Here is a 27,677-nt window from a genome sequence, read left to right on the forward strand (position 1 = left end):
TAGGGCTAGGGTGAGGGTTAGAATTAGGATTAGGCCTAGGTTTATGTTTCAGTTTAGGATTAAGGCTAGGTCTAGTGCTAGGTTAAGGGCTAGGTTTTCTGTTAGGGTTATGGCTAGGATCAGGTCTAAGGCTAATATCAGTCGAGGGTTAACATTAAAAAATAATTTTAGGGTTAGGTTATGGCTAGGTCTACTTTAAGATTTAGGTTTAGTTAGTTTAGTTAGGTCAGCTTTAGGGCTAAGGTTATTATTAGGGTCAGGGTCAGGATCAGGGTTATCATTTGGTTTAGCTAAAGGTTTAAGATTAGGGCACAAATTAGCATTAGATGTAGGCTTAGAGGTAGCATAATGGATAGGGTTTAGTTTAGGTTTCAGTTAAGGTTTAGGGTAATGGATGGATTAGGTTTAGCGATCGGGTTAGGTTTAGCATTAGGCTTAGGGTTATGTTTAGAGTAATGGATAGGTTTAGAGCTAGGGTTAGGGCTAGGTTATAGTTTGGATTAATTCTAGGATTAGGGCTAGGTTTAGGGATAGAGCTAGGGTGTGATTTGGGGTAAGTTGTAGGGTTAGGGTAAGTGTTAGGTTTAGGGCTAGGGTTATGGTTAGGTTAAGGTAAAGGTTAGTGTTTTAGCTAGTGTTAGGGCTAGGGTGAGGGTTAGGTTTAGGTTTAGGTCTAGGTTTACATTTATGGTTAGAGTTAGGTATAGTGTTAGGGATAGGGTTTTAATTACGGTTAGGGTTAGGGTTAGGGTAATGAATATGGTTAGAGCTAAAGTTCAGGCTATGTTTAATGTTAGGATTAGGGCTAGGGTTAGGGTTAGGGTTTAGATAGAGCTAGGGTTATGTTTAGTGTAAAGGTTAGGCTTTGAGCTAGGGTTAGATTTAACGTGAGGCTTAGGTTAGGGCTAGGTTTAGGGCTAGTTTTAGGCTGAGGGTTATGCTTAGAGCTAAGTTTTGGCCTAGGATTAGGCCTAGGTTTTGTATTAGGTTTAGGGCTAGGGTTAGGACTACGGGTAATGTAAGAGCTAGGGTTATGTTTAGGCTAGTTTTAGGTTTAGGGTTTTGACTAGGTCTAGTGTTAGGTCTAGGTTTTGGATTAGTGTCAGGTTTAAAGCTAGGTTCAGTGTTAGAATCAGGGTCAGTTTTGGGGATAGAGTTATGGTTAGGGTTAGAGCCAGAATTGCCACTAAGTTTAGTCTAGGGGTAGGGTAAGTGTTTGGTTTAGGTTAAGGGTTATTGTTAGGGCTAGTGCTAGGTTTTTGTTTAGGTCTAGAACTAGAGTTATAGCTATATTTAGGATTAGATTTGGGTCTAGGTCTAGTGTTAGGCTTAGGTATAGGTATAGGGTTACCAGTAGGGCTAGTGTTAGGGTTTCATTTAGGATTAGCAACAGGTTTAGACCTAGGGTTACTCTTAGGGTCAGATGAGGGTCAGGGTTAGGTTTAGAGGTAGAATGAGGGCTAGGGTTAAGACAAGTATTATTGTTTGAGTTTAAGTTAGGCTAAAGATTAGGATTAGGACTAGGATTAGCAATTGGGTTAGGGTTTGGCTTAGTGTATGGAATAGAGTTAGAGTTAAGATTAGGGCTAGTGTTAGGGTTAGGGTTAGGCCTAGTATTAGGGTTAAAGCTATGGTTAGGGCTCAGATTAGGGGTAGAATTTGTTTTAGGCTTAGGTAGGGCTATGGTTAGCACCATGACTAATGTACGAAATAGGGTTATGATTAAGGCTAGATTTAGGGTTTCATTAAGGCTAGATATAGTGTTGTGTTAGTGTTAATTTAAGGTTATGGTGATTTTTAGAGCTAGGATTAGTGTTAGGGTCAGAAGTAATTTTAGAGTTAGTTTTAGGGCTAGTTGTAGGGTTAGGGTTTGATTTAGGTAAGGATTAGGATTAGGACTATGGCTTGATTTGGTTTATGGCTAGGGATAGGGATAGGGCAAGTTTTAGGATTCGCGTTATGATTAGGGGTAGTGTTAGGTTTGGTTTAGGCTTATTGTTACAGTTGAATTTAGAGTTAGGTTTAGATATAGACTTAGGCTGAGATCTATGGTTAGGGTTAAGGTTAAGTATAGAACTAGGGATAGGGCTAGGGAAAGAGTTAGAGTTAGTCTTATGGCTAGGTTTAGGGTTAGGATAGGATTAAATAAAGGCTAGGATTAGCACGAGGCTTTGGGTTAGGCCTTGGTTTAGGGTTAGGTTTAGGGTTGTGGTTAGTTTTTGGGTATAGGATGAGAATATAGGTAGGTTTAGGGCTAGTGTGAGGAATAGAATTAGGGTTAGGGCTCGGGCTATGGTTTGGTTTAGGATTAAGCCTAGGTTTAGGACTAGGATTACGGCTAGGACTAATTTCAGGTATAGTGTTACGGTTAAAAATAGTTTTAGGTTTATGGTAACGACTAATGTAATACCAGGCTTGTGATTAGGTCTAATTTTAGGGTTAGTGTTAGGGTTAGGGCTAGGTCTATTGTTAGGTTTAGATATAGGGTTAAGTGATGTTTAGAGCTAGGTTTAGTGTTAAGGTCAGAGTCAGGGTCAGGGTTAGTTTTACGGTTTGGTCTAAAACTCGAATTAGGGCTAGAGTTATGGCTAAGTGTAGGGTTAAGACTTTGTTTAGGGTTAGGTCTATGACTTGGTTTTGTTTTAGGGCTAGGGTTAGTGCTAGTTTTAGTATTACCCTTAGGGTTAGGGCTAGGTTTAGGTTTAGGTTTAGGATAAGGTTAGGGTTAGATTTAGATTTAGGGTTAGATCAAGAATTGCTGCTAGGGCTATGACTAGGGCTAGTGTTAGACCTATTCTTTGGGCTAGGATTAGGGTTCCAGTAACGTATAGGGTAAGGACTAAGGTGAGAGTTAGTGTTAGTCTTTGAGCTAGGGTTAGGGTTAAGGTTAGGGATAGGGCTAAATTAGGTCTAACATTAGGGGTAGGGTTAGTGTTAAAGTTAGGCCTAGGGTATGGTTTGGGTTATAATTAAGGCTATGTTTAGGGCTAGGATAAGGGCTAGGGTCTGTGTTAGGGTTAAGGCTAGTATCATGGCTATGGCTAATATCAAGTCTAGGGTTATGCTTAGGGATAGTTTTATGGTTAGTTTTATTGCTAGGTCTAGTGTAAGGGTTAGGTATAGGGTAAGAGTGAGGTTTAGAGCTAAGGGAATTATTAGGGTTAGTGTCACTGTTAGGTTTTGGTTTAGGTTTGAGTTTAGAGTTAGGGCTCAAATTAGCATTAGGTTTAGAGTTAGGGTAATGATTGGATTAGGTCTAGGGTTCAGGGTAGGTTTAGGGTAATTGATAAGTTTGGGGATAGTGATGTGTTTAGGGTTAGGCCTAGGGTTAGCATTAGGGTAAGGTTTATGTTTAGGGTAATGATACAGTTAGATTTAAGGTTAGGGCTAGGGTTATGGTTAGGATTAGGTTTTGATTTAGGGTTAGGGTGAGAGTTATAACTATGGTTTGGTTAAGGTTATTTTTAGTGTAAGGGTTAGGTTCTGAGCTACGGTTCTGTGTAGGCTGAGAGTTAGTTTCAGGATTAGGTCTAGGGATAGGATAATGGTAGATTTGGGGGTTGGGTTAGGGTTAGGATTAGACCTAGGATTAGTGGTAGGGTCAGTAAAAGGGTCAGGGTTAGTGTTAGGTTTTTGGATAGGGTTAGATCTAGAATGAGGACAAAAGTAAGGGCTATTAATAAGGTTAATGTTTTGATTAGCCTAAGGATTAGTGATAGTTCTAGGGTTACCCTTAGGTTTAGGGTATTGCTTAGGGTAAGTGATGGGTTTAGAGCTAGGTTTAGGTCTATGGTTATGGTTACAGGTAGGGTTAAAGCTAGGTTTAGGGCTCTGATTAGGCATAGGTTTTGTGTTAGGTTTAGGGCTAGGGTTAGTGTTAGTGTTATGATTAAGGCTAGTTTTAGCGCTAGGATGAGGGATAGGGTTTTTTTTAGGGATAGGGGTAGGATTAGTGCTAGGCCTAATTCCAGGTCCAGAATTATGGTTAAAGATAGTTTTAGTATTATGATTATGGGTATGTCTAGTGTAAGGTTAGGTTTAGGATTAGCATCAGGTTTAGAGCTAGGGGTATTATTAGGTTCAAGTTCAAGGGTAGGATTTGGGGTAGGGTAAGGTTTAAAGTTAGGGCTCGAATTAGCATTAGGATTAGGGTTATGGATATGGTAATGGATAGAGTTAGTAATCAGATTAGGGCTAGGGTTATAGTTATGATTAGGGCTAGGTTTTGGGTTAAGTTAGTTATAGGGTTAGGGTTACAGGTAATGTAAGTACTAGGGTTATGATTACAACTAATTTTAGTGTTTTAGGGCTAGGTTTACTGTTAGGTTTAGGTTTAGGGTTACAGTGATGTTTAGACTTCAGGTTAGTGTTATGGTCAGAGTAAGGGTCAGGGTTAGTTTTAGGGTTTGGCTTATAACTCGAATTAGGGCTCGGGTTAGGAATAGGTGTAGGGTTAGGGATTGGTTTAGGTTAAGAGTTAGGGTTAGAGCTTGGGCTTGGTTTGGTTTTAGGGCTAGGGTTAGGGTTAGTAAAATTTTTAGAATTAGTGTTAAGGTTAGGGCTAGTCTTAAATTTAGGCTTAGGCTTCTGTTTAGGGTTAAATTTAGACTTAGGTTTTTATCTAAGGTTAGTGCTAGGGCTAACGATAGGGCAACGGTTAGGACTAGGATTTGAGAGAGGGTTAGTTTTATGGTAAGGGATAGGATTAGATGAGTGACAGGACCAATGTGAGAGTTAGAGTTATTCTTAGGGCTAGGGTTAGGGTTAGGGTTAGGGTTAGGGATAGGGCTAAATTACAGCTAGGGTTAGTATTAGGGCTAGGGTTAGAGCTCGTTTTATAATTAGCATCAGGTTTAGGGCTAGTTTTAGGCTTAGGCATTGAGTTAGGATTAGATTTAAAGTTAGGTTTCGATCTAGTGTTAAAGCTAGGTCTAAGGATAGGGCAATTGTGACGACAAGGCTTTGGGTTATATTTAGGGTTACGTTTAGGTTAAGGGATGTGGTTTTGGCTAAGTTTAGGGCTAGGGCAAGGTTTAGTATTAGGGTAAGGGTTAGTTAGTGTTAGGGGTATGATTAAGGCTAGTTTTATGGCTAGGATGAGTTTTATGGTTTGTGTTAGGGTTAGGAATAGTATTAGGGCTAGGGCTAATGTCAGGTCTAGGGTTATAGTTAGGGCTAGATTTAGTGTTAGGTTTCTGGCTTGGTCCAGTGTAAGGATTAGGTTTAGGGTAAGATTCAGTTTTATATCTAGGGTTATTTTTAGGGTCAGGGTCAGGTTTAGGGTTTGGGTTACGTTAGAGTTTAGGTTTAGGTTAATGACAGGGTTAGTTTTAGGGTTTAGGTTTGGTGTAGTGTAATGGATAGGGTTAGGATTAGGCCTAGGGTTAGCTTAAGGGTTAGGGTTATTGTTAGGGTAATGGAAGGGTTTAGACCTATGGTTAGAGCTTGAGTTATGTATAGGACTAGGGGTAGTTTTTGGTTAGAATCATGTTTATGTTTAGGTTTAAAGATAGGGTTCGGACTCACTTTAAGCTAGGTTTTGGGTTAGGTTAGGGCTAAGGTTAAGGCTACAGCTAATGTATGAAGTCGGGTTATGATTAGCGCTAGTTATAGGGTTAGGGTTAGGGCTAGGTCTAGTGTTAGGTTGAGGTTTACGATGATGATGATGTTTAGAGCCAGGATTAGAGTAGGGTAAGAGTCAGGGTCACGGTTAGTTTTGAGTTAAGGATAGGACTAGAATTGGGGATATGGTTAGGGCTAGGTGTAAAGTTATGGTTTGGTTTAGGTTAAGGATTAGGGTTATGGCTATGGTTCGGTTTTGTTTTAGGGCTAGGGTTAGTGTTAGGGCTAGTTTTAGGATTAGCGTTAGCATTAGTGCTAGTGTTAGGTTTAGGTTTAGGCTTAGGTTTAGGGTTAGCTTTAGAGTTAAGTTTATATTTAAGGTTATGACCAGGGCTCTGAATAGGGCTAGGGTTAGACCAAGTTGTAGGGATAGGATTAGGGTTCTAGTAATGTATATGGTTAGAACAAGAGTTAGGGTTAGGGTGAGAGTTAGAGTTAGTCTTTGGGCTAGGGTGAGGGATAGGGTTAGGGATAGGGCTAAATTAGGGCTAAGATTAGGGCTAGGATTAGTGTTAGGTTCAGGCCTAGGGTTGGGGTTAGGGATAAAATTAAGGCTATGTTTAGGGCTAGGATAAGAGCTAGGGTTTGTGTTAGGGTTAATATCAGGTCTAGGATTAAGGTTAGAAATAGTTTTAGGGTTAGGTTTATGGCTTGGTCTAGTGTAAGTGTTAGGTAGGATAAGAGTCAGGTTTAGAGCTAGGGGAATTATTAGGTTTATGGTCAGTGTTAGGGTTTGGTTTAGGTTTTAGTTTAGATTTAGGGCTCAAATTAACATTAGGGTTAAGGTTAGCATAATGATAGGGTTAGGTTTAGGGTAATTTATAGGTTTGGGGAAAGCAATAGAGTTAGGGTTAAGCCTAGGGTTAGCATGATGGTAAGGGTTATGTTCAGGGTAATGGATACAGTTATAATTAATTTTAGGGCTAAGGTTACAGTTAGGATTAGGTCTTTTGTTAGGATTAAGGTGAGGGTTAGAACTAGGATTATGTTTAGCATAAGGGTTAGGTTCTGAGCTATGGCTAGGGCTAGGCTGAGAGTTAGGTTCAGAGTTAGGTCTAGGGATAGGATTATGGTAAATTTGGGGTTAGACTTGGGGTTAGGGTAAGACCTAGGTTTAGTGTTAGGGTAAGAATACGGGTAAGGTATAGGGTTACGTTTTGGGATAGTGTTAGAGCTAAAATTAAGGCTAGGGTTACGACTATTAATAGGGTTAGGGTTTTGGTTAGTCTAAGGACTAGGGATAGGTCTAGGTTTACTCTTAGGTTTAGGGTTTTGCTTAGGGTAAGGGATTGATTTATTTCTAGGTTTGGGACAAGGTTAGGGTTAGAATTAAAGTTAAAATTAGGTTTAGGGCTCGGTTTAGGGCTAGATTTTGTGTTAGGTTTAGGGCTAGGATTAGGGTAACGGCTAATGTAAGAACTAGGGTTACCATTAGGGTTAGTTTTAGGGTTAGTGTTAGGGGTAGTTTGAGTGCTAGGGTTAGGTTTAATATTAGGGTGATATTTATAGCTACGGTTCTTGTTAGGATAGGAGTCTGCATCAGGGTTAGTTTTAGGGCTAGCATTAAGACTCAAATTAGGGCTATTTTTAATGTTAGAGTTTAGGGCAGTGTTTAGAGCTAGGGTGAGTGTTAGGATATGAGTCAGGGTCAGGATGAGTTTTAAGGTGAGTCTTAGGACTCGAATTACGGCTAGGTTTAGGTCTAGGTGTAGTGTTAGTGTTTGGTTTAAGTTAAGGCTTAGGGTTAGGGCTATTACTCAGTTTTGGTTTATGGCTAGGATTAGGGTTAGGGCTAGTTTTATGATTATCATTAGGGTTAGGGCTAGTGTTAGTGTTAGGCTTAGGCTTAGGTTTAAGGTTAGATTTAGAGTTAGGGTTAGGGCTGGGACTAACTTTAAGGCAAGTGTTAGGGCTAGTGTTAGGTTTATGATAGTAGATAGGGATAGAACTAGGAATAGGACAAGAGTTAGTGTTAGGGCTAGGGTGTGTATATGGCTAGAGATAGAGCTAAATTAGGGCTAGGATTAGGGCTATGTTTTGTGTTTAGCTTAAGCCTAGGTTTAGGGGTAGGGGTAGGTTTAAATTTAGGGTAAGAGATGACATTACAGCTATGTTTAGAGGTAGGGTGAGCGTTAGAATTAGGGTTAGGTGTAGGGTTAGAATTGGGGTTATGATTAAGGCTAGGTTAATGCTAGGATGAGGGCTAGGTGTGTTTTTCGGGTTAGGAATAGGATTAGGGCTAGGGCAAATTTCAGGTCCAGAATTATGGTTAAAGATAGTTTGAGGGTTATTTTTTATGGCTACGTCTAGGCTAAGGGTTAGGTTTTGGGTTATGGTCAAGTTTAGAGCTAAGGATATTATTAGGGTCAAGGTCTGGGTTAGGGTTTGGGATAGGTTAAGATTTCAAGTTTGGGATTGAATTAGTTTTAGAATTAGGGTTAGGGTAATGGATGGGTTCAAGGTTAGGTTTAGGGTCAGGGTTAGGTTTCAAATTAGGGCTAGGGTTAGGGCTTGTGTAGGGTTAGGGTTTGGTCTAGGGTAAGGATTATTGTTAAGAGTATGGCTCGGTTTTGTTTTAGGGCTAGGGCTAGGGTTAGGACTAACTTTAGCATTAGGGTTAGAGCAAGTTTCAAGTTTATGCTGAGGTTAGGGTTAGTTTTAGAGATAGGTTTCAATCGCGAGTTCGTGCTAGGGCTAAGGATAGTGCAAGGATTATGACTAGGGTTAGGGCTTGGGTTAGGGTTATGGCAAGGGATAGGGTTAAAAATAGGGATTGGTCTTGTGTGAGAATTATAGTTAGTCTTAATTCTAGGGTTAGGGTTAGGGTTAGGAATAGGGCTATATTAGGGCTAGGATTAGGGCTAGGTTTAATGATAGGGTTAGGGCTAGAGTTAGGGTTATGATTAGGGCTAGGGCTATGGTTAGGTTTAGGGTAAGGGTTAATTGTTTAAGCTACGATTAGGGCTAGGGGGAGTGTTAGGTTTAGAGTTATGTCTAGGTTATGGTTATGGTTATGTTCTCAGTTAGGGTTGGAATTAGGGATAGGGTTTTTATTAGTTTTAGGCATAGATTTAGAGTAATGTATTGGATTAGATGTAAGATTAGTTTTAGGGTTAAGTTTAGGTTATGGTTAAATTTAGGTTTATGGATAGGTTTAGTTTTGATTCATGGTAAGGTTTAGGGTTAAGTTTATGACAAGTGTTAGGTTAAGGGTTAGGTCGAGGGTTAGGTTTATGATTAGAGTTAGAAATAGGGTTAGGTTTAGGGCTAGGGTTATTATTAGGGTTAGGGTTAGGGTCAGGGTAATGTTAGTGTTAGAGCTAGGATTAGTACTAAGGTTAAGGTTAGGATTATGGCTAGGGTTAGGTTTATGTTTAGGAATAGGGTTAGAGTTATGTTTAGGCTAAGGATTAGGCTTTGAGCTAGGGTTATGTCTAAGGCGAGGGTTAGGTTTAGGGCTACATTTAGGATTGTGGTTATGCTTAGGATAGGTTTAGGCCTCGAATTAGGGCTAGGTTTTGTGTTAGGTTTAGGCACAGGTTTAAGGCTATGTGTAATGTAAGATGTAGGGTTCTGATTAGAGCTAGTTTTAGGGTTAGGGTTGTGGATATGTCTAGTGTTAGGTTTAGGTTTTGGGTTAGGTTCAGGTTTAGAGCTAGGTTTAGTGTTAGTGTTAGGGTCAGTGTTCAGTTTAGAGTTAGATTTATGGTGAAAGCCAGAATTAGGACTAGGGTTAGGACTAGGGATTGGGTTAGTATTTGCTTTAGGTTAAGGATTATATTAGGGCTAGGGCTCAGGATTTTTTTAGGTCTAGGTCTAGAGTTATGGTTATATTTAGGATTAGGCTTAGGTCTTGGGCTTGTGTTATGGTTAGGTTTAGGTATAAGTTTACTGGTAGGTCTAGTTTTTGGTTTGGTTTAGGGTTAGGGTCAGATTTAGACTGAGGGTTTGTGTTAGGGTAAGGAATTGAGTTAGGGTTAGAGCTAGAATGAGGGCTAAGGTTAGGACTAGTGATAGGGTTAGAATTTGGATTAGACTATAGATTAGGATTAAGACTAAGGTTAGCATTATGGATAGGGTTTGGCTTAGGGTAAGTGATAGAGTTAGAGCTAGGGTTAGGACTAGGTTAGGGTTAGGGTTAGGGCTAGGGTTAGGTTTAGGTTTAGTTTTACATCTAGGGTTAGGGCTCAGATTAGGGCTAGTTTTTCTGTTAGGTTTAGGGCTAGGGTTAGGGCTAAGGCTAATATAAGAACTAAAGTTATGATTAGAGTTAGTACTTGGTCTATATCTAGTATTAGTGCTATCTTTAGGGTTAGTGTGATATTTATAATTAAGGTTAGTTAGAATATAAGTCAGGGTTAATTTTCGGAATAGGACATGAATTAGATGTAGAAGGTTATGGCTAGGTTTAGGGTTAGGGTTTGGTGTAAGTTAACATTTTAGGATTAGGACAATGGCTTGGTATTTTTAAGTGGATAAGGCTAGGGTTATGGATAGTTTTAGGATTAGTGATAGTGTTAAGTCTAATGGTAGGTTGAGGATTAGGCTTAGGGTTAGGGTCAAATGTAGAGTTATGGTTAGATCTAGGGTAGGGTCTAGGGCTGGGATTGGGGCTAAGGTTAGTGCTTGGGTTAGGTTTATTGTAATAGATATTGTTAGAATTAGAAAGAGGGCTGGAGAATATTTAGAGTTAGTCTTCGGCCAAGGTTAGGCATAGAGTTAAGGTTAGAGCTAAATTAGGTTAGGGCTAAATTAGGGCTAGGATTAGTGCTCGGGTTAGTGTTAGCGTTAGGCCAATGGTTAGGGCTGGAGATATGGTTAGTGTTAGTGTTAGGGTTAGTGATAGGGTTAGGAGAATGAATGGGGTTATACCGAAGTTCAGGTCTAGGGTGAAAGTTAAAATTAGAGATGGGGCTTGAGTTCGGGTTTGGGTTAGGATTAAGGCTAGGTATAGGCCTAAAATGAGGACTAGTGTTTGTGTTAGGGTTAGGGCTAGGATTAGGGATGGGCTAATGGCAGGTCTGGGTTCATGGTTATGGTTAGTATTAGGGTTAGGTTATGGCTAGGTCTAGTGTAAGGGTTAGGTTTAGGTTAAGGGTCAGGTTTAAAGCTAGGTGTATTATTAGGGTCAGAGTTCGAGTAGGGTTTGGTTTAGGTTAAGATTTAGGGATAAGGCTTGAATTAGCCTTAGGGATAGGGTTAGGGTTAGGGTTATGGTAATTGATAGGGTTAGGTTCAGGGTTCAGGTTAGGTTTACAGTAATGAATAGGGTTAGTGTTGGCGATAGTTAGCCTTAGGCCTAGGGTTAGCATTTGGGTTAGGCTTATCTTTAGGGTAATGGATAGGGTTAGAGCTAAGGTTAGGGCTAGAGAGCAAACCCTTGACCCAAGAGGCCCAAATGTAAAGAATATAGTAAGGCTAGATAAAAGTAGAATCCTGCCCAGTATCAAAGAAATTTGAACAAAACTAAATCTAACAAAACACTAGCTGTAACCCTAGCACTAACCTAATACTAAATCTAAGCTAACCTGTTTACAAATCCATTGATCATAGTACTCCCCAAATAAAGGAGTCCAGTGGGGCAAGCTAACAGATGAATCCTGTTCAGTATCAAAGAAATCTGACCAAATAATTGGGGGAGGTATTTCAGTACGCGCATATTTTCCTATTTTCTCCTAATGTGCTCTTGGATGAATTATTTTCTCATGCTTCAGTTTAAGATACTTTCACAAGAAACAACCAGAGAGTGCCCACAGAGAGCTGATTGATTGTGTGAAGTTTTAAGCAGCTAATACTAACTCTGTTTGATTTCCAGATCCATTTTCATTAAAGTCTATAGGTCATAATAAAGTGAAACCTAAGAATTCAAACTCTTCTGACAGTGAACTGGCAAACCTTGAAAACCCAAACTTGGGGATACTACTAAGACAAGGAAAAGGAAGAATTCTGTACAATATCAATGTAATCCATGCAAAAAATATTGAAGCTTTGCTCCTAAAGGTTTTTTTTTTTTTTCTAATTCAGCTTTGGGCTACTTCCACAAGAAACAAATGAGAGAATGTGCACTGAGAACTGATTGAGTGTGTGAAGTTTCAAGAAGCTAGCACAAACCCTGTTTGAGTCCAGATCAATTTCCATTCAACCCTATAGGGCAAAATAAACTGAAAGTTGAAAATTAAAACTGCTCCAAAAAGCAAACCCTTTTACGAGGAGACCCAAACATGGGGAGAATACTAAGATTAGGAAAAAGATAAATCCTGCCCAGTATCCAAAAGCTTGAAAAAAACTAACTCTAATACTAACACTAGTTCTAACCCTAACTCTAACCATAACCCTAAGCCTAACCTGTTAAGAGAATCTTTTGTCATAAAAGTTTTAAACTTGGGGAGACTAGTGGGGCAAGTTTACATATGAATTCTGCACAGTATCAAAGAATTCTGACCAAATAATTGGGGGAGGTGTTTCAGTACCTGCATATTGCCCTGTTTTTTTTTTTCCAATGTGCTCTTGGATAAACTTGTTTTGCATGCTTCAGCTTATCGCTACATTAACAAGGAAGAAACCAGAGAGTGCCCACAGAGAACTGATTGAGTATGTGAAGTTCAACCAGCTAGCACCAACACTCTGATTTCCAGCTCCATTCTCATTTACCCATATATGTCAAAATGAAGTGAGACATTAAAATCAAACTATTCCCAACAGCGAAACATTGAACCGAGAAGACCCCAAACTGGGGCACATGGTAAGGTTAGGTAAGAGATAAATCTTCCCAGTATCAATGAAATTTGAACAAAACAAACCCTAACGCTAACACTAGCTCTAAAGCTCGCCCTAACCCTAACCGTAACACTAACCCTTAACTGTTTAGAGAACCATTGATTCTAGAAGTGCCAACCTTGTGGAGCCTAGTGGAGTAAGCTAAAAGATAAATACTGTGTAGTATCAAAGAAATCTGATCAAATTATTGGGAGACTTATTTCAGTAATACATGTTTCTCTGTTTTCTTCTTAAGGCTCTCAGATACAGTTTCTTTTGCATGCTTCATCTTTGGCCTACCTTCAAAAGATAGAAACCAGAGAGTGTCCACTGATAACTGATTGTGTGAAGTTTCAAGCACCTCCTTCCAACCCTGTTTGATTTCCAGTTCAATTTTCATTCACATCAATAAGCCATAAGGAAGGGAAACCTTAAAATACAAACTTTTTCTGACAGCGAACCATTGAACTGACAAGGCCCAAACCTGTGGAGCATAGTAATGCTAAGTAAAAGATGAATACTGCCCAGTATCATAGAAATTTGAAAAAAACTAGGGCCACATGGGATCTCTTGGCACAGATGGAAGGCTGGGCTGTGCAGTTTCTCTGGGTGCAGACAACAGTCTCAGCCACACAGGCGCTCTCTGCACAGACGGAAGGCAGCACAGAACACAAAGGCTTTGATTGTGAGTCACCAGACTGAGCTCTAGACACAGAACAAGGTCACTCCAGTACCACCCACCTCACCAAACACCACACATGGGTAATAGATGGAATCTATCTTGCAAAACCTTACTTGCCATCTATCAGTGGGCGTGGCTACCAGCTTGTTTCTGCAGCTGGTCAGGTACCCAGTTTCCAAATCCCCTACCTCCAGCTGTGATAACAAGATATTTCTCACAAGCTTTTGGTCGGTGTAGCTATCAATGCAGAATAGCAACTCTACAGGCACCTGGTTTCCAATTCAGAGACTAAGAGTAGGGAGGCTCCAGGTAGAAGCTCAAGCCCTCTCATCCTGGCTACCTCCACCACCCTGAGCACAGAGACTCAAGCTAGGAATAGACAACTCCACCTACTGCAATAAAAGAAAACAGAGTTCTGGCAGACTTTTTTTTGTTTCTTACTTTTCTTTTCTTGCTCTTCTCATCCATTCTTCTATACCCTTCTCCTCTGGTCCTCACAACCACAACATATGTGAAACCAAGAACTTTCCATGAAATTGGACTTTAAGAACTGAATCACTAGAATTGTATAATATGGAGGAATTGCATAGGCCCCACCTCACCACCTCTTAATTTGCTCTTTTTTTCTCCCTATCTTTCTCTCTTTCCTTGTTATTTTTTCTTCTTTTTTCCTTCTCCCTCTATCCCACTTTCAGCCTCCTAACTTTTACTATTTATATATAGGGTAATTTTATGAATACAGATAAAGAGTTTGAATTTATACCTTCTTCCATAAACTGCCCCTGTCTATTCATTAGAGTTCTCCTCCAAATTTGCTAAGTTAGATTAATCACATACCCTCATTCCTTTCCTCCTTAAGATAGCATCCTACCACTGACCCTCAGTTTTCTATATACCACCAGCAATGGTATGCCTTTTATGAAACTACTTACTATATTGTAAATAATAATTGAAGCCAACATCTGTAGACACAGAGTCTAAATATAAATATATTTATAATGGTTAAGCTTAGGCTTTGGGTTAGGTTTAGATTTAGAGTTAGATTTTGATCTATGGTTAGAGGTAGGGCTAAGGATAGGGCAAGGTTTAGGACTAAGGTTTGGGTTAGGTTTAGGATTATGGTAAGGGATAGGGTTAGAACTAGTGATAGGTCTAGCATGAGAGTTAGAATTAGTCTCAGGGCTAGGATTAGGGTTCGGGTTAGAGTTAGGGATAGGGCTAAATTAGGGCTATTGTTAGTGTTAGGTTTAGGCCTTGGTTTAGGGTTAGATTTAGGATTATGTTTAGGGTAGGGTATTGGGTTATAGCTAGATTGAGGGCTAGGACAAGGTGTAGGTTTACGGTTATGTTTAAAGCTAGGTTTAGGGTTAGGATGAGGGCTAATGTTTGTGTTAGGGTTAGGGCTAGTATTAGGGCTAGGGCTAATGTCAGGTCTAGGGTTACAGTTAGGGATAGATTTAGTGTTAGGTTTATGCCTTGGTCCAGTGTAGGGGTTAGGTTTATATTAAGGGTCAGTTTTAGCCCTAGGGTTATTATTAGGGTCAGGATCAAGGTGAGGGTTTGGGTTAGGTTAGGGTTTAGGTTTAGGGCTTGAATTATCATTAGGGTTTCTGGTTAAGGTAATGAAAGGGTTTGGTTTAGGGTTTAGGTGTGGTTTAGTGTAATGGATAGGGTTAGGGATAGGCCTAGGGTTAGCATAATGGGTTATCATTAGGGTAATGGATAGGGTTAGACCTAAAATTAGGGGTACGGTTATGTATAGGATTAGGGTCTTTTTTGGGTTAGGATTAGATTTACGTTTAGGGTTAAAGCTAGGTTTAGCGGCTGGAGATGTGGCTCAAGTAGTAGTGTGCTCGCCAGGCATGCGCAGGGCACTGGGTTCGATCCTCAGCACCACATAACAATAAAATAAAGATGTTGTGTCCACCAAAAACTAAAAAATAAATATTAAAAAAACTAGGTTTAGGACTCGGATTAAGGCTAGGTTTTGGGTTAGGTTAGGGCTAGGGTTAAGGCTATGGCTAATGTACAAAGTAGCATTATGATTAGAGCTGGTGATAGGGTCAGGGTTAGGGCTATGTCTAGTGTTAGGTTTAAATTTATAGTCACGATGATGTCAAGAGCTAGGTTTAATTTGTTAGGGTCTGAGTCAGGGTCCAAATTAGTTTTCGGGTTAGGGTTAGGACTAGAATTAGAGATAGGAATAGGGCTAGGTGTGGGGTTAGGATTTGGTTTAGGTAAAGTATTAGGGTTAGGATCATGATTCGGTTTTGTTTTAGGGCTAGGGGTAGAGTTAGGGCAAGTTTTAGGATTAATGTTAGGATTAGGGTTAGTGTTAGTGTGAGGTTTAGGCTTAGGTTTAGGTTTAGATTTAGAGTTAGGTTTAGATCTACGCTTTGAGCTAGGACTAAGGATATGGCTAGGATTAGGGCTAAGTTTCGGGCTAGGTTTATGGTGATAGTAAGGTATAGGGTTAGAACTAGGTATAAGGCTATGGCAAGAGTTTGAGTTAGTCTTAGGGCTAGGGTTAGGGTTGGGTTAGGGATAGAGCTAAATTAGGGCTGGAATTAGGAATAGGGTTAGTGTTAGGGTCAGGCCTATGTTTAGGGCTAGGGTTAGTGTTAGGGTTAGGGATAGGTTTAGGTTAAGGGATGGGATTATAGCTACTTTTATGACTAGGGTGAGGATTAGAATTAGGGTTATGGTTAAGGTTTAGGTTTATGATTAAGGCAAGGTTTATGGCTAGGATGTGGTATAAGGTTTGTGTTAGGATTAGGACTAGGATTAGAGATAGGGCTAATATCAGGTCTAGGGTTACAGTTAGGGAGAGTTTTAGGTTTAGGTTTATAGCTAGGTCTATTGTAAGGGTCAGGTTTCTTGTTAGGCTCAGGTTTAGAGCTCTGGGTATTATTAGACTCAGGGTCAGATTAAGGTTTAGGTGTAAGGCTCTAGTTATCATTATGGTTAGGGATAGGTTAATGATAGTTTTAGGTTTAGAGTTCAGTTTAGGTGTAGGGTAATTGTAGGGTTAGATTAGGGATAGGATTAGGATTCGGCCTAGGGTTAGCAGAAGCATTAGGATTATAATTAGGGTAATTGATAAGGTTAGAGCTAGTGATAGGGCTAGTGTTATGCTAAGGGTTAGGTCTAGGGTTAGGCTTAGGTTTAGGATTAGGGCTAAGATTTGGGTTATAGTTAACTTTAGGGTTAAAGCTAGGATAGGCTTGGGTTAGGTATAGGTTTTCCAATAGGTCAGGGCTATGGCAAATGTAAGAATTTGTTATGATTAGGGCTAGTTTTAGGGTTAATGTTTGAGCTAAGTATAGTTTTAGGGTTAGGTTTAGGGTTAGGGTGATGTTTAGAGCTAGAGTTAATGTTAGTGTCAGAGTCAGTGTTCAGTTTAGGGTTATAGTTAATGGAAAAGCCAGAATTAGGACTAGGATTAAGTCTAGGGGATACGTTAGTGTTTGGCTTTAGGCTAAGTGTTATTATAGAGCTAGGGCTAGGTTTTTCTTTAGATCTAGTTATGGATAGATTAGGAATAGGTTTAGGTCTAGGGCTAGTGTTTGGGTTAAGTTTAGGTATATGGTTACCAGTAGGGCTAGTGTTAGAGTTTGGTTTAGGGTTATGTTCAGTTTTAGACCTATGATTAGTGTTATGGTCAGAATAAGGGTCAGGGTTAGAGTGAGGGCTTGGGTTACAGTTAGAGCTAGAATGAGGACGAGAGGTAGGACTACAAATAATGTTAGGGTTTGGGTTAGCTTAAAGATTGGGATTAGGATTAGCATTAGGTTTAGGGTTTGGCATAGGGTAAGGGATAGGATTAGAGCTAGGGTTAGGGATAGGGTTACGATTAAAGCTAGGTTTAGGGCTCAGATTAGGGCTAGTTTTATTGTTAGGGTTATTGCTATGGTTAGAGCAATGGCTAATGTAAGAACTATGGTTTTAGGGTTAGTTTTAGGATAATGGTTAGGAGTTAAATCTCTAGTGTTAGGATTAGGTTTAAGGTTAGGGTGAAATTGAGAGATAGTGTTAGGGTTAGGTTAATAATAGTCAGGGTCAGGTTTAGTTTTAGGGTTAGGTTTAGGACTCGAATTAAGGCTAGAGTTACTATAAGGGTTCAGTTTAAGGTTAGGGTGGTGTTTAGAGCTAAGGTGAGTGTTAGGATATGAGTCAGAGTTATGGTTAATATTAAAGTAAAGGTTAAGACTCGAATTAGGGCTAGGGTTAGGTCTAGGTGTAGTGTTAAGGTTTGATTTAAGTTAAGGTTTAGGGTTAGGGCTATTGTTACCTTTTGTTTTAATGCAAGGGTTAGGGTTAGGGCTTGTTTTATGATTAGCTTTAGGGCTAGTTCTAGTGTTAATGTTAGGCTTAGGCTTAGGTTTAAGGTTAGATTTAGAGTTAGGGCTAGATCTAGGGTTAGCACTAGGAATAACGATTAGGCAATGGTTGTGGCTAGGTTTAGGGCTATATTTAAGATTACGGTAATGGATAGAGTTAGAAGTAGGGATAGGGCTAGTGTGAGAGTTAGAGTTAGTCTTAGACCTAGAGTTAGGGTTAAGGTTAGGGATAGGTTTAAATTAGGTCTAGGATTAGGGCTAGGGTTAGTTTTCACCTTAGGCCTAAAGTTAGGGTTAGGGTTATGGTTAAGTTTAGGGTAAGGAATGGCATTATAGCTAGGTTTAGAGCTAAGGTGAAGGTTAGAATTAGGGTTAGGCTCTGGTTAATTTTAGGGTAATGATTAAGGCTAGGTTTGGGACTAGTATAGGAGCTATGGTTTATTTTAGTGTTAGGGCTAGGATTAGGGCTAGGGCTAATATCAGATCTAGGGTTATGGTTAAAGATAGTTTTAGGGTTAGTTTTATGGCTACATGTAATATAAGGGTTAGGTTTAGGGTTAGGGTCAGGTTTAGAGCTAAGGGTATTATTAGTGTCAAGGTGTGGTTTAGAAGTTTGGGATAGGTTAAGCTTTAAAGTTAGGGATCGAATTAGCGTTATGATTAGTGTTAGTGTAATGATAGGGTGAGGTTTAGTGTTTAGGTTTGGTTTAGAATAATGCATAGGTTTAGGAGTAGGGATAGGGTTAGGTTTAGGCCTAGGGTTATGGTTACGACAATGGATTGGGTTAGAGCTAGGGTTAGGGCTAGGTTTGTGGTTTTGATTAGGGCTAGTTTTAGGATTAGGGTTAGGGTTAAAACTTGAGTTAGGGCTTGGATTGGGGCTAGGTTTTGGGTTAAGTTAGTGCTAGGGTTTGGGGTAAGGCTAATGTAAGTACCAGGGTTAAAATTAGCGTTAAATTTATGGTTAGGGTTAGTGGTAGGTCTTGTGTTAGGTTTAGGGTTACAGTTAGGGTAATGTTTAGACTAGGGTTAGTATTATGGTCAGAGTCAGGGTCAGTGTTAGTTCTAGTTTTCAGCTTAAAACAAGAATTAGAGCTAAGTTTTTAGGTCTAGGGTTAGGGTTTGGTTTAGGTTAAGGGTTAGAGCTATGGCTCAGTTTTGTTTTAGGGCTAGGGTTAAAGTTAGATTTAGTATTAGGGTTAAAATTAGATTTAAAGTTAGGGTTAGGGTGAGGGTTAGGCTTAGGGTTAGGGTTTGATTTAGAGTTAAAATTAGTTCTAGGTTAGCGATAGAGCTATTGATAGGGCTAGGGTTAGGGCTAGGGTTAGGAACTATGGATGGAGATAGGGTGAGATTTAGAGTTAGTCTTAGGGCTAGGGTTAGGAATAGGACTAAATTAGGGCTAATATTAGGTTTAGGCTTAATTTTTGGGTTAGGCCTAAAGTTAGGTTTAGGGTTAGGATTAAGGCTAAGTTTAGGGTTAGGATAAGGGCTGGGGTTCGTGTTAGGTTTAGGGCTAGCATTAGGGCTATGGCTAATGCTAGGTCTAAGCTTATGGTTGGGGATAGTTTTACAGTTAGGGTTATGGCTAGGTATAGTGTAAGTGTTAGGTTTAGTGTTAAAATCAGCTTTAGAGCTAGGAGATTTATTAGGGTCAGGGTCAGTGTTAGAGTTGTTTGAGGTTAGGGTTTATGTTTAGGGCTTAAACTAGCATTAGGGTGTGGGTTAAGGTAATGACAGGGTTTTGTTTAGAGTTCACATTAGGTTTAGGGTAATTGATAGGGTTAGGGTTAGTGATAGGCTTAAGGTTAGGGCTCGTGTTTGCATTAGAGTAAGAGTTATGGTTAGTATAATGGATAGGATTAGAGCTAAGTTTAGTGCTAGGTTTATGGTTAGGAATAGGTCTTGAATTAGGGTTAGTGTTAGGATTAAAACTAGGGTTAGGCTTAGGTTTATGTTTAGCATAAGGGTTAGGGCTAGGGTGAGGGTTAGATTTAGGGTTACTTCTAGCAATGAGATTATAGTACTCATAGTGTTAGGGTAAGGATTAGGGCTAGTCACATCATTAGGGATAGGGTTAGGGTTAGGGTAATGTATAGGATTAGATGTAGATTTAGGGCTATGTTTAATGTTAGATTCAGGTTTAGGCTTACAGTTAGGGCTATGGTTATGTTTAGGTTTATAGTAAGGTTTAGGGTTTGAGATAGGATTAGGTCTATGGCAAGTATGAGTTTTAAGATTAGGTGTAGGGTTAGTTTTCTAGTAAGGATTGGGTTTAGCATTAAGCCTAGGATTATCACTAAGGTTAGGTTTAGGTTTAGAGTAATGGGTAAGTTTAGAGCTAGGTTTAGGACTAGGGTTAAGGTTAGAATTAGAGATAGGGTTAGGGTTAGATTGAGGGATAGATGTAGGTTTATGTTTAGAGTAATGTTTAGGCTTTGAGCTAGGAATAGGACTAAGGCAATGGTTAGGTTAGGGTTAGAGTTAGGGTTATGCTTAAGGCTTGATTTAGGCCTAGTATTAGCTCTAGGTTTTATGTTAGGTTTAGGCCTAGGGTTAGGGTTATGGGAAATGTAATAGCTAGAGTTATGTTGAGGGCTAGTTGTATGTTTAGGGTTATGGCTAGGTTTAGTGTTAGGTTTAGATTTTCGGGTAGGGTGAGATTTAGAGATAGGTTTCCTCTAAAAACAGGGTCAGTGTTTGGGTTAGAGTTAGTGTTAGAGTTACAGCCAGAATTAGGACTATGTTTAGGTCTAGTGTTAGGGTTAGTGTTTGAGTTAAGTAAGGATTATTGTTAGGTCTAGGGCTAGAGTTAAGGCTAGATTTAAGATTTGGTTTAGGTCTAGGGCTAGTTTTAGGGTTTGGTGTAGGGTTAGGGTCAGTTTTAGACCTAGGGTTAGTTTTAGGGTCATAATAAGCATCAGAGTTAGCATTAGGGTTTGGGATAGGATTAGAGCTAGAATGAGCGATACGGTTAGGACTATTAATAGGGTTAGGGTTTTGGCCTGCCTAAGGATTAGAGATAGGTCTAGGGTAACCATTAGGGTTAGGGTTTTTCTTAGGTTAAGGGATAGCCTTAGAGCTAGGGTTAATGCTAGAGTTAGGGTTATGGTTAGGGTTAAATACAGGTTTAGAGCTTGGATTAGGGCTAGTTTTTTGTTTGTTTGTTTGTTTGTTTGTTTGTTTGTTTGTTTTTTGTTAGGGTTAGGGCTAGATTTGGGCATTGGCTAATGTAAGAGACAGGGTTAAAATTAGGGTTAGTTTTAGGGTTAGGTTTAGGGGTTAGTCTAGTGTTAGGTTTAGGTTTAATGTTAGGGTAATATTTAGAGCTAGGGTTATTGTTAGGATATGAGTCAGCATCAGGGTTAGTTTTAGGGTTAGAGTTAGACTCAAATAAGCACTGGGATTACTGTTCGGTTTAAGGTGAGGGCTGTGTCTAGAGCTAGAGTGACTGTTAAGATATCAGACAGGGTCAGGGTTAGGTTAAGGATTAGAATTATGACTTGAATTAGGGCTAGGTTTACTGTTAGGGATCAGTTTAAGTTTAGGGTGGTCTTTAGAGCTAGGGTCAGTATTAGGATATGAGTCATGGTCAGGGTAAGTTTTAAGGTTAGGGTTAGGACTCGAATTAGGACTAGGGTTTTGTCTAGGTGTAGTGTTAGGGTTTGTTTTAAGTTAAGGTTTAGGGTTAGGGCTGTTGCTCAGTATTGTTTTAGTCCTAGGTTTAGGGTTTGGGCTAGTAATAAGATTAGCATTGGGTTAGGGCTAGTGTTAGTGTTAGGCTTAGGCTTTGGGTTAGGGTTAGATTTGGATTTAGGGTTAGATCAAGGATTAGGGCTAGGTCTAACTATAGGGCAAAGGTTAGGGCTAGGGTTATGGTTACGAGAACTGATAGGGTTAGAACTAGGGCTAGGGCTAGGGTTAGTCTTAGTTCTAGGGTTTTGGTTAGTTTTAGGGATAGGGCTAAGTTAGGGTTATATTTAGGGTAAAGGTTAGGTTTTGAGCTAGGGTTAGGTCTAAGACGAGGGTTAGGTTTAGTGTTATGGTCAGGGTTAGGTTTAGGGTTAGGGCTTGGGTTTTCATTAGGATTATGATTAGGTTTAGGGTAATAGATTGGGTTAGATGTAGGTTAGCTTTATGGTTAAGGTTAGGTTTAGGTTTAAGCTAGTTTTAGGGCTAGCTTTACTGTCGTTTTTAGGGTAAGAGTTAGGGTTTGAGTTAGGGTTAAGGCTATGACAACATTTAGGTTTAGGGTTAGGTCTAGGGTTAGGTTTATGGTTTGGGTTAGGGTTTCAGTTAGGGTTAGAGATAGGGTTATCATTAGGGTTAGGGTTAGAGTTAGGGTAATGGCTAGTGTTAGAGCTAGTGTTAGGTCTAGGGTTAAGGTTAGGATGAGGGCTACTGTTAGGGTTATGATTAGGGATAATCCTAGAGTTATGTTTAGGCTAACGGTTAGGCTTTGAGCTAGGGTTAGGACTAAGGTGAGGGTTAGGGTTAGGGATAGGACTAGGGTTAGGGTTAGGGTGAGGGTTATGCTTAGTGTAGGTTTAGGCCTCGATTAGGGTTAGGGTTATTTAAGTTTTGTGTTAGGTTTAGGCCTAGGGTTAGTGCTATGTGTAATGTAAGATCTAGGGTTCTGATTAGAGCTAGTTTTAGGGTTAGGGTTATCACTAGGTCTAGTGTTAGGTTTAGGTTTTGTGTTAGGATCAGGTTTAGAGCTAGGTTTAATGTTAGTGTCAGGGCCAGTGTTAAGGTTAAAGTTAGGGTTAGGGTGAAACCAGAATAGGATTAGGGTTAGATCTAGTGGTAGGGTTAGTATTTGTTTAGGTTAAGGGTTATTGTTAGGGCTAACACTAAGTTTTGTTTAAATCAAGGGCTAGAGTAATAGCTATATTTAGGATTAGGTTTAGGTCTATGGCTAGTCTTAGGGTTATGTTTAGGTATAAGTTTATTGATAGGGCTAGTTTCAGGTTTTGGGTTTTTTTTTAGGGTCAGGTTTAAACCTATAATTAGCGTTAGGGTCAGAATAAGGGTGAAGGTTAGGGTGAGGTTTTGGGTTAGGGTTATATCTAGAATGAGGGCTAGTGTTAGGACTAGTAATAGGGTTATTGTTTGGGTTTGGCTAAGGATTAGGATTAGGACTATATTTAGCACTATGAATAGGGTTTGGCCTAGAGTACTTGATAGTATTAGAGCTAGCATTAGGGGTAGAATTAGAGTTAAGATTAGGGCTAGTTTTAGGGTTAGGGTTAGGGTTAGGGTTAAATCTAGTGTTAGTGCTCTGATTAGGGCTATTTTTGTGTTAGATGTAGGGCTAGGGTTTGGCTAAGGACAAACCCTAGGGTTGCGATTAGTGTTAGTTTTAGTGGTATGGTTTCGGCTAGGTCAAGTGTTAGCATTAGTTTTAGGGTTAGGGTCATATTTAGAGCTAGGGTTTGTTTTTGGATATGAGTCAGAGTGAAGGTGAGTTTTAGGCCTAGGACTCGAATTAGAGGTTGGGTTATGGCTAGTTATGGGTTAGGGTTTGGTTTAGGTTAAGGTTTAGGGTTAGAACAATGGCTCGGATTTTTTTTAGGGCTAGTGCTTAGATTAGGGCTAGTTTTATCATTAGCAATATTGTTAGAGCTAGTTGTAGTTTGAGGTTTAGGCTTAAGATTAGGGTTAGTTTTAGACTTATGGTTAGATCTAGGGTTAGGGCTATGGCTAGGGTTAGGGCTCAGGTTAGGTCTATTGTGAGGGTTACAGTAATGAATGGGGTTATAAATAGAAATAGGGCTAGGGTGTGAGGTAGAATTAGTCTTGGGGCTGGGATTAGGGGTAGGGTTTAGTTTAGGTTTCAAATAGGGGTAGGATTAGCGCTATGATTAGTCTTAGGGTTAGGCCTATGGTTAGGTCTAGGGTTAAGGTTAGTTTTAGGGGAAGGGATGGGGTTATATAGCTAAGTTAAGTGCTAGGGCGTGGGTTATATTAAGTTATAGGGCTAGGGTGAGGGTGAGGGTTAGGATTAAGTCTAGGTTTAGGGCTAAGAAGGGGGCTAGGGTTTGTGTTAGGGTTAGGGCTAGGATTAGGGCTCGGGATAATGTCAGGTCTAGGGTTATAGTTAGGGATAGTATTAGGGATAGGTTTATGGCTAGGTCTAGTGTAAAGGTTAGGTTTAGTGTAGGGGTCAGGTATAGAGCTAAGTTATTAATAGGGTCAGAGTCTGGGTTAGGGTTTGGTTTGGGTTATGGTTTAAGGTTAGGGCTCAAGTTAGCATTAGGGTTAGGGTTAAGGTTAGAGTAATGGATAGAGTTAGGTTTAAAGTTCAGGTTAGGTTTAGAGTGATAAATAGGATTAGTGTTAGAGATAGGGTTAGGGTTAGGCCTAGGGTTAGCATTTGGTTTAGGCTTATGTTTAGAGTAATGAATAGGTTTAGTGCTAGTGTTAGGGCTTAGGTTAAGGTTAGGATTAGGTCTAGGGATTGGGTTACTCCTAGTGTTAGTGTTAGGGTTTGGTTTAGGGTAAGTGTTAGGGTTTGAGCTAGGGTTAGGTCTAGGGTGAGGATTAAGAATAGAATAAAGGCTATGGTTAGGGTTAGGATTAGGGTTAGAGTTGGGGTTAGGGCTAGGGTTAGAATTAGGGTTAGAGATATGTTTAAGGTAATGGATAAACTTCGAGCTAGGAATTGTGCTATGGTTACACTTAGGATTATGAATAGGGTTAGGGTTAAGGTTAGAGATAGCGTTATGTTTAGAGTAAGGGTTAGAGTTTGAGCTAGGGTTAGTTCTAGGGAAAGTATTAGGTTTAGTGTTTGTGCTAGGGTTAGGGTTAAGGTTATGTTTAGGTCTAGGTTTAGGGCTTGTTTTAGGGATAGGTTTTGTGTGAGGTTTATTGCTAGTGTTAGGGCTATGGGTAATGTAAGAGTAAGGGTTATGGTTATGGCTAGTTTTTTGGGTTACGGTTAGGTTTAAGTTTTGGGTTAGGATAAGGTTTAAAGCTAGGGTTTGTGTTAGGGTAAGCGTCAGTGTTCGGGTTAGCATTGTGTTTATGGTTAGGGCCAGAATTAGAACTAGGGTTGGGTCTAAGTCTGGGGTTAGCCTTTGCATTAGGTTAATGGTTATTTTAGGGTTAGGGCTAGGTTTTTGTTTAGGACTAGTGCTAGAGTTATGGCTATATATAGAATTATGTTTAGTTCTAGTGCTAGTGTTATGGTTAGTTTTAGGTATAGGTTTACTGATAGTGCTAGTGTTAGGATTCGGTTTAGTGTTAAGGTCAGGCTTTGACCTAGGGTTAGTGTTAGGGTCAGAATAAGGGTAAGGCTGAGGCTTAGGCTTTGGGTTAGGATTAGAGTTAGAATGAGGGGTAGTGTTAGGACTAGTAATAGAGTTAGTGTTTGGGGTAAGCTAAGGATTAGGATTAGAACTAGGGTAGCATTAGGGTGAGAGTTTGGCTTAGGGTAAGCAATAGGTTTAGATCTAGGGTTTGGGTTAGTGTTAGGATTAGGGTTAAAATTAGGGTTAAAGCTAGGGTTGAGGCTCAGATTAGTGCTAGGTTTTGTGTTAGAGTTAGGACTATGGCTAATGTAAGAACTAGCTTTATGGTTAGGGATAGTTTTATGGTTAGGATTAGGGCTAGGTCTAGTGTTTGGGTTAGGTTTAGGGTTAGGGTGATGTTTAGAGGTAGGGTTAGTTGTAGGGTCAGAGTCAGGGTCAGTATTCATTGTAGGGATAGGGTTAGTATTAAGTGTAGCTTTAGGATTTGGTTTATGTTAAGAGTTAGTATTAGTGCTGTAGCTCAGTTTTGTTTGTGGGCTAGGGCTAGGGTTAGGAGTAGTTTTCAAATTAGAATTAGGTTTATGGCTAGTGTTAGGGTGAGGTTTAGGTTTAGAGTTAGGATTAGATTTAGAGTTAGGATTAGTTCTAGGTTTAGGACTATGGCTAGGGTTAGGACAAAGGTTAGGGCTAGTTGGTACTAGATATAGGTCTAGGGCTAGAGTTAGGATTAGTCTTGGGGTTAGGATTAGTGTTAGGGTTACAGTTAATAGTATATTAGGGCTAGGATTAGAGCTATGGTTTGTGATAAGATTAGGCCTAGGTTTAGGGCTTGGGTTAGTGTTAGTTATAGTGTTAGGGTTAGGGTTAGGGTAAAGATGTGGTTATACCTGGGTTCAGAAATAGGGCGAGGGTTGAAATTAGGGTTTGGGCTAGGGTTAGTGTTCGGATTAGGATTAAGGCTAGTTTTAGGGCTAGGATGAGGGCTCCGGTTTTTGTTAGGTTTAAGACAAGAATCAGGTAGAGTGCTAATATCAGGTTTAGGGTTATGGTTAGGGATACTGTTAGGGTTAGTTTTATGGCTAGGTCTAGTTTAAGGGTTATGTTTAGGGTAAGGATCAGGTTAAGAGCTAGGTGTGTTATTAGAGTTAGTGTCTTTCTCAGAGCTTGGGTTAGGTTTTGGTTTAGTTTTAGAGTTTGAATTAGCATTAGGCTTAGGGTTAGAGTAATTGATAGGGTTAGGATTAGTATTCAGGTTAGGTTTAAGTAAAGATAAGGTTAGTGTTAGTGATAGGTTTAGGGTTAGGCCTAAATGGATACAGTTAGATTTAGGTTTAGGGCTAGGGTTAGTGTTAGGTTTAGCGTAACTGTTAGGGTTTGAGCTAGGATTAGAACTGTGGCATTAGGTCTAGGGTTTGGTTTACAGTTAGGGTTAGTGTAGGTTTAGGGTTAGGACTAGGGTTAAGTTTACAGTTAGGGTTAAAGTAGGTTTAGGATAAGGGCTTGTTTTATGATGACGTTTATAGTACGGTTAGGGTAATGAGTGGGGTTAGAGCTATGTTTAGAGCTATGTTTGTGTTAAAATTATGTTTAGGGTAATGGATAGGTTTAGGACTAGGGATATGGTTAGAATTAGGGCTAGGGTTAGTGTTAGGCCTAGGGTTAGTGTTAGGGTTAGGTTTAGGGTAAGTGTTAGAGTTTGAACTATGGTTAGGGCTAGGGCGACAGTTAGGTTTAGTGTCAGGTCTAGGTTTGGGATTACAGTTAAGTTTAGGGCTAGGGTTATCATTAGGGTTAGGGTTATGTTTAGGATAATGGATAGGGTTAGAGCTAGATTTAGGCCTAGGTTTATGGTTAGGATTAACACTAGGTTTAGGTTTAGGGTGAGGGCCAGTTTTATGGCTAGGATTAGGATTAGGGTAATGGTTAGGGCTAGGGTTATGGTTAGGGTTAAAACAAGGTGTAGGTCTTAGTATACGGATAGGTTTTGGGTTAGGTTAGGGCTAGGATTAGGGCTATGGCTAATGTAAGAACTAGAGTTATAATTAAGGCTACTTTTACGGTTATAGTTAGAGGTAGTTCTAGTTTTAGGGTTAGGTATACTTTTAGGGTGATGTTAGAGCTAGGATTAGTGTAAGGTCAGAGTCAGGCTCAAGGTTAGTTTTAGGTTTAGGTTAGGATTGGAATTAGGGCTAATTTTAGGGCTAGGTGTAGAATTAGGTTTTGGTTTAGGTTAAGGGTTAGGGTTAGGGCTATGGCTCGGTTTTGTTTTAGGTCTTGAACTAGATTAGGACAAGTTTTAAAATTAATATTATTGTTAGGTCTATTGTTAGTGTGAGGATTAGGCTAGGGTTAGGGCTAGGGCTAGTGTTATGGCTAAGGTTATGGCAAGTGTTATGGTTATGGTAAGGGATAGGGTTAGATCTTGGAATAGGGCTAGGATGAGAGTTAGAGTTAGTCTTAGTGCTAGTGGTAGGGTTAGGGCTAAATTAGGGCTAGGATCAAGTCTAGAATTAGTGTAAGGATTAAGACTAGAGTTAGAGTTAGGTTTAGCTTTGGGGGAAGGGATGGGAATATAGCAAGATTCAGAACTAGGGCAAGGGATAAAATTAGGTATAGGGCTAGAGTTAGGGTTCGGGTTAGGATCAAGGCTAGGTAAAGGGCTAGGAAGAGGGCTAAAGTTTGTGTTAGGGTTATGTCAATAATTAGGGCTAGGGCTAACATCAGGTCTAGGGTTATGTTTAGAGATAGTTTTGGGATAAGATTTATGGCTAGGTCTAGTGTCACAGTTAGGTTTAGGCTGAGGTTCAAGTTGAGAGCTAGGGGTATTGTAATAGTCAGAGTCAGGGTTTGGGTTTGGGTTAGGTTGACATTTAGGGTTATGGCTCAAATTAGCATTAGGTTTGAGTTAGGGTTAGGGTAAGAGATAAGGTTAAGTTTAGGCTTCAGGTTAGGTTTAGGGCTCATGTTAGGTTTAGGGTAATGGATAGGGTTAGGGTTAGGCCTAGGGTTAGCATTAGGTTTATG

The sequence above is a fragment of the Callospermophilus lateralis genome, chromosome X, assembly GCF_048772815.1.
Source record: "Callospermophilus lateralis isolate mCalLat2 chromosome X, mCalLat2.hap1, whole genome shotgun sequence".
Taxonomy (NCBI): domain Eukaryota; kingdom Metazoa; phylum Chordata; class Mammalia; order Rodentia; family Sciuridae; genus Callospermophilus; species Callospermophilus lateralis.